At 38.2% G+C, this 7,406-nt stretch overlaps 1 long non-coding RNA gene across 1 annotated transcript; it reads left to right on the plus strand.

Annotated features, from left to right (window-relative positions):
• The first annotated feature begins 985 nt into the window (after window positions 1–985).
• LOC120872674 lies at window positions 986–1,417 on the plus strand. The gene is made up of 2 exons (XR_005723308.1): window positions 986–1,166; window positions 1,381–1,417. It is a non-coding gene; the product is annotated as an uncharacterized LOC120872674 (long non-coding RNA).
• Window positions 1,418–7,406: the final 5,989 nt, after the last annotated feature.

A 7,406-nucleotide genomic window follows, 5' to 3' on the forward strand; every position in this document is an offset into this window, starting at 1 on the left:
ATAGATAGGTATAAAGGTAAATAGAAAAAGAAATACATGGGTAGGTAGCTTTTTAAAAAAACTCCCACAGTCCCAGAGATAAGCTGGGTTCTTTTGAACATTTACAGATAGTAAGAGTTGAATAATTTACTAAAGAACAGCATTCTGAGCCTGGTGCCTTTTCTTTTTTTCTGTCTAAATCAAGTAATTGTTGGCAGAAGTTTTTGCTCTGTGGTCAAAGCCTGAGATCTACTCTCTGAAGGAAGTTATTTGTCTCTCAGAGATGGTTCCTTGGAGGGTGCTGGGGACGAAGAGGGAAGAACAGAGACTGAATACTTCTGTGTTACTAAGCAAGACCTGGACACAAAAAAGGAGGACAGTTGCACTCAGGAATCATGTATGAAAACAGTGTCTTACCTCCAGAAGAAAGTCTCCTTGCCTTTTATTACCACTGGAATTTCAAACCAGCCTGCCTGCTCCCTACCTGTCAGTCAAAACCTAGTCACCCATTTACCTGATTCACATTGATGTTTGATAGAAACCAACACAATACTGTAAAGCAATAATCTTCAATTAAAAATAAATAAATAAATAAAAAACCTAGTCAGGAATTTACATGAAACTGGCAATCAGCACTTTTTTCATTGGTGAGACCTACTGGTATCAGCTACAGAGGAATCTATGATCTTGATTCATGATGATGCATGGACAAGAAAGGAACATAAGCTATTTGAAGATATTAACAAAATGTTGATTTTGTTGAGAAGGTAGCAAATATCTAAAAGGAAAAACTTATCCTGGAGGGAACACAGCTATTTGAGAAAACAAAAAAGAATTTTATATAAATTCTAATTCATAATCCCAGATAGATTTGATAGGCTATTATATTATCCTCAGATAGATCTCAGAAGTGATTATATTTATTCAATAAGATAATCTTCCATAGGGAAGAAAAAATAAAATAAAAATATTGGAGATTATTATTATTATTATTTTTTTTAACCACTTGAACTTTTTATTTGTACTTCCAGGGTCAGATATTCGAAGCTTACAATATGGCAGCTTTGTGGAAATTGCCTTGCATTTTCATCTGTGAGAATAACCGCTATGGGATGGGAACATCTGTGGAAAGAGCAGCAGCGAGCACTGATTACTACAAGAGAGGCGATTTTATTCCTGGGCTGAGGGTAAGGATGCCTGTGATATACCTGGGGCAGCACTCTTGGCCTGATGCCTCACATCAAAAGAAGGGTTCTGTTTTCTTAGTGGATGAACAGGTCATAGGAAAAGAAAACTATTTTAGTCAGTTGGAGTTAAGCTCTGCCCTTATTTATCTTTGAACTTTTATGAAGTATAGTTGATTTACAATGTTGTGTTTAAATCTTTCCTACTTATTGATAGGTAGATGGAATGGATATCCTGTGTGTCCGGGAGGCCACAAAATTTGCAGCTGCCTATTGTAGATCTGGAAAGGTAAGATATTTTTGGCCTCTAAGCTGCTGCTACTGCTAAGTTACTTCAGTCGTGTCCGACTCTGTGCGACCCCATAGACGGCAGCCCTCCAGGCTCCCGTTCCTGGGATTCTCCAGGCAAGAACACTGGAGTGGGTTGCCATTTCCTTCTCCAAATATTGGAGATTAGAAATAAAACTTCAAAAATGAACTCAGCAGTTGACTAATGGAATATACACAGCTGAATACTACACTGGTGAACTGGAAGATAAAGTCAAAGAAATCTCTTAGAATGTAGAACAAAAAGACAAAAATGAGAGAAAATGTAAAATAAAAGTTAAAATACAAAGAGGATAGAGCCAGGAGCTCTGCCATATATATAATAGAAATTACACAAGAAGAAAATAAATATGATGAAGGGAAGTAAACAATCATAAAAATAATGGACTATAGTGAAAATTTCCCTGACCTTCAGTTCAGTTCAGTTCAGTTCAGTCACTCAGTCGTGTCTGACTCTTTGCGACCCCATGAACTGCAGCACACCAGGCCTCCCTGTCCATCACCAACTCCCGGAGTTCACTCAGACTCAACGTCCATCCAGTCGGTGATGCCATCCAGCCATCTCATCCTCTGTCATCCCCTTCTCCTCCTGCCCCCAATCCCTCCCAGCATCAGAGTCTTTTCCAATGAGTCAACTCTTCGCATGAGGTGGCCAAAGTACTGGAGTTTCAGCTTCAACATCATTCCTTCCAAAGAACACCCAGGACTGATCTCCTTTAGAATGGACTGATTGGATCTCCTTGCAGTCCAAGGTACTCTCAAGTCTTTTCCAACACCACAGTTCAAAAGCATCAATTCTTTGGTGCTCAGCTTTCTTCACAGTCCAACTCTCACATCCATACATGACTACTGGAAAAACCATAGCCTTGACTAGACGGACCTTCAAGAGTCATAAATCTTTGGATTGGAAGGGATCACTGAATACCAAAGGGACCAAGGGAATAATGGCTTACACCTAGACACAGCCTTGTAAAATTTCAGAACTTGAAGAATTAAGAGAAAACTCTAATAGCTTTTGGTGAAGGAGGAAAGGCTAGGTATAACAAATAAAAAGAAGACTGATTATATCTCAGCAGCAACATTGGAGGATAGTAGACTTTGAAGCGAAAGCAATGCATTCAAAGTTCTTTGAAAATGAGTTAGTCACACAGTTGTGTCTGACAGTTTGCAATCCCATGGACTGTATAGCCTGACAGGTTCCTCTGTCCATGGAATTCTCCAGGCAAGAGTACTGGAGTGGGTTGCCATTTCCTTCTCCAGGGGATCTTCCTGACCCAGGGATTGAACCAGGGTCTTCTGCATTGCAGGCAGGTTCTTTACCAACTGAGCTACTAGGGAAGCCCTAAAGTTCTTTAGCAGAAAATAAACTTTACTTAAGCCAACTATCAATTAAATATGAACGTGGAATTAAATTCTTGGACATGTAAGCCCTCAGAAAGTTTACCACCCACATATCCTATATTTAAAAATTACTTAAGTAAATTATTCTGAGTAAATGACAAAAGAACCCTAAGAAGAGGATTATATACACTACAACCCCCCACCCCAACAATGGTAACCAAATATGACAGTAAGAAGTAAAGGAAAATGGAAAGATATGTGAAGAGAACTGAGTAAGAATTTTGGTGCTTGAGATATTCTCCTTCAAATAACAAACTTTTAATGATCTCGGATTACATGTCTTTCTCTACTGATTGAATCATTCTGCATGGTTCTATGGTGACTATACAATCATCGCTTAGAAAGTGCATTTCATCTTTGGTTTTTAGAGTCACCATACACGTAACACATGGAAGACTAACATTATAAATGTTAAAAAACATTGACAAGGGACCTTCCTGGCAGTCCAGTGGATAGGACTCCACCTTCCAATGCATGGGGTGCAGTTTCCATCCCTGATCAGGGAACTAAGATCCTACATGCTGTATGGCATGGAACAACAAATGGCGTTAGAAAACTTGAATGCCTCTTCGCAAAAAAAACAGCAACAACAACTCATCAAACATTGCATCATATACAAAGATTAACTAAAAATGGATCATAATGTAAATGTAAAACCTAAAAAAGAATTAAATTTTTTAAAATTGACAAAATAAAAATTATACAACTACCAAAAATTTTATGGGACAATGGAGAGAAGTGATGGAAGGAGGGGTAGATGCAGTATTTTTATAACTATTTTTATACCCTCATAGGATAATAAGACAAGGAATTAGTTTTTAAAAATAATCATTTAAAATTGTAAAGGCAAACACCAGAATAATTTAGGACATTTAGCCAAAGAAAATTGTTGGCAGGGAAGGAGGTGTACATAAGAAGATGGAATGTAGTAGGAATGCATAAAGAACCTCAGTCTGGAATCTACTTGGTATCACCTAGAACTGAAACATTAGTATCAAAATATGAGAATTTGCAATGGCTGATGGGTGAAGTCCAGCTGGAGAGAGATCTGGAAAATGAGTGTGTGGTGTTTTTACAAAATTCATAAGAAATGCTCCAGTTATCAGAAGGGAGTTTAGATGCTGGGCAGCTAAAAAATAAAAGAAATGCAATCTATTAGGCTTTTAAGGTCCTTTTCAAATATCTACTCCTCACTACCTGGTAGAGATAGAGTCTTTTCATCCGTCTGTTAACTGTAGGAAGGGTGAGAACCAATACCAACCAAATACTGACCTTGTGTCTTTATTAGGTATGCCATTTGCATTATCTCACTTAATATTTCTAAATCACATCATCCTCAATCTATAGGTAAGAAAACCATAGCTCCAAGAAATTAAGACATTTACTCGTGGTTATTTAGCTGGAGGCAGTACTGTGTGTGTGCATGCACTCACATGCACCCATGCTCAGTCATGTCTGACTCTTTGTGACCTCATGGACTGTAGCCCGCCTGGCCCTTTGTCCTTGGAATTTTCCAGGTAATAATACTAGGGTGGGTTTTCATTTCCTACTCCAGGGTATCTTCCTGATCCAAGGAACTAACCTGTGTCTCTTGCATTTCCTGCACTGGCAGGCAGATTCTTTACCACTGCACCACCTGGGAAGCCCAGAGGCAGTGGAGTCTGTATTAATAACCAAGGCTGTATGTCTTTGAGGTTAATGCTTCTCCCACATCTCCATGTTATATCTCTCTGTTAGTCTGTATTTCTGCACATGGTATTGATTATATACACTTTTGTACCATGTATGCTGTATCTCCCCAAATAAATTGCCAGTAACTTGATAAAGGGTTACTTGTCTCGAACAATTCTTGTTTCTCTTACAGCACATATTGCAGTACCTTTTGTACATACAAGGCTTAATCAATATCTAGTATATGACTCTGAAATATATCAATGAAAAAGAAAGCCATATTTTTGAGGTAAATTAGGTATAATAAGGGTTTGCCTGGTGGCTCAGATGGTAATGAATCTGCCTGCAATGCAGGAGACCCAGGTTCAATCCTTGGGTCAGGAAGATCCCCTGGAGAAGGAAATGGCAACCCACTCCAGTATTCTTGCCCGGAGAATCCCATGGACACAGGAGCCTGATGGCCTACAGTCCATGATGTTGTAAAGAGTTGGACATGACTGAGCGACTAAGTCACACACACACACACACACACACACACACACACACACACACACGTACGGTAAAGCATCAGTGCATTGAAACTCTACAATCCCTGAAGTACATTCAAATGTCCTTCATAAATGTACAGGTCTTTGTCTTTTTCTTCATTTTACTAATTAAGTCATTTTTCTCAAGATTACAAACAAGAAAAATAAATCAATATCCGATTATTTTTCCTGTTTATGTTTCTACTTTTCTTGCAACATTATTTTTAATTCATTTCTCTTGTATTCGTCTTTTACTTTAGGTATATTATTTTTTAGAAACACATTTGCAGGCTAGCTATGATACTGCCCACCATCTTTAACAGTATTTCTAAGGAAAGCTGGCTTAAAAATGGAATGTGGGATATCACATCTTTGTAGACAAGCTTCTCATACACAATCTGTACAGCATAGTGTCTAGTTCAATGCAAATAAGAATGCTGGTTGAGTCAAGTGTAAAATAAGCAGTAAATCTTTATAGACACATTCGTTCTTACTGAAGATGCATGTGAAATATGTCTATTCTTAGATCATTTATGTTAGGCAAGATGCAAATGCATCAGTGCTTTATTTTTCCTCTCATTCACATGGTTGTCTCCATAGTCCCTTCTGGTTGGAGGAGCAAATACTCAATAACCACACTACTCTGCCAATGTAGATGGATTTCAGTCTGTTTTGTTTTACTATTGTAGCATCTTGTTTCAGTACAAGCTGGCTCTCAGGCTTCTTGTGGCTTTTATTTCAAGCTGAGGATGCATTCTTACAAGCTGCCTGTCTCTTTGCGTTTAGCTAGAAGAGTTCACAGCCCCTCCCCCAACCACCCTTCCCACTGTTTCTGTTACTACTTTTATTCAATTCAACACTTGAGGGGACTGCAGATGAAATGCCTCTGAATCTAAATTGCCAGCAATGAAAATAACAACCTATTTTCTGACCCCATCCCACCTTCCTCCATCCACACTTCTCGAATCTAGTCTAGGAGCACACGGCTGCTCTATCTCTGTCTCTTGGGTTTCGTGGTATAGTGGTTTTTCTAGGCTAGAAAAAAAAAATTACTACCTCAAATGAAAATCTATTAGGGAAAATATTTGGTAGTGAAAGAAAGAAGTAGGTATGCATAAAACTTATAGGGTACATACAAATTTGGTGAAATACATGATGTAGAACAAGAAATCAGAATTTACATACCACACGGCAAAGTTGTCACCTTGGGAGATTATACACTAACTCTACCAGCACTAATCGTTGCTAAAGCATTTTTGAAATTTCTCTTACAGAATTGCTCTCAGTGTCAGCACACAAGATATATGAGAAAATAAGCCTCTTAACACCCCATTTTTTAAAATCCTAGGCAGTATTACTCAGTTTAATCACTCACCATGTTACAAGACTTCTTTCTGAGTGGATTTTACCAAATTAAAAAATATCAAATCTTCCCTCAAAGAAAAACTTAACACTGATGAAATTTAAAACTGTGGTGCAGGCTTTAATGAAAAACCTACTATGTTCCAGAAGGTAGTAGTCACAGTAAGCAACATATTTCCATTTTAGAGTTAAGAAAACTGGATTATTGGAGAGATTAAGCAACTTGTCCAAGGCCATACAGCCAATAAATGGATAAACAAATTTATCCATTTTCCTCCTCAGCAAAGCAGGAAAAATGCCAGCTCTGTGTCCTAGGATTCTTGGGAGCACAATTACTCCACTGGGGAAGGCTTCCAGAATGTCACAGAGAATCTGGGTTCTCCAGCTATCAAGGCTCCAGAAATGGCTACCAGGCTTCAGCGGTACAGGACTTCAATACTAGGGTGATGCTGGAAAACCATAAGTTCCTTTGCCAGGAACAAAGGTAGAAAGGGCAACAGGTGAAGAAGCAGCCTTCTACTCCTGAGAGGTTCAACAATTATGACTAGCACAAAAAAATTCAGGACCCCAGTTATACCCCACCTAAAGGACACTTACAACAGGTCACTAAATGGAACAGATTTCAGACTCCTGAGAAAAGGAGACTCTTTTATTCCTGATCAAGAGAATAATGGATGTTTTGGGTCATGCATTAAAGAACTCTTTCCTATAGGGGTGGGATATAGATAAATGTGGTATTTTAAAGTCTTTGTCAAACTAGGCTATTAAATCAATATCATTTATGTTCTGATTAAATTTTTATTTTTATTTTTCTTATCATAAATGTATGTTTTTGAACTTTAGTTTACCAGGTCTTTCTAATGGGGAGGTTTTATAACTGTTCTTATTTTCTTCTCTCTTCCTCGTCCCTCCTTCCTATATAAATGGTTTGTAATTGACTTCAGGCAACCTCTCA

This window comes from Oryx dammah, unplaced genomic scaffold, assembly GCF_014754425.2.
Source record: "Oryx dammah isolate SB20612 unplaced genomic scaffold, SCBI_Odam_1.1 HiC_scaffold_13, whole genome shotgun sequence".
Classification (NCBI taxonomy): Eukaryota; Metazoa; Chordata; class Mammalia; order Artiodactyla; family Bovidae; genus Oryx; species Oryx dammah.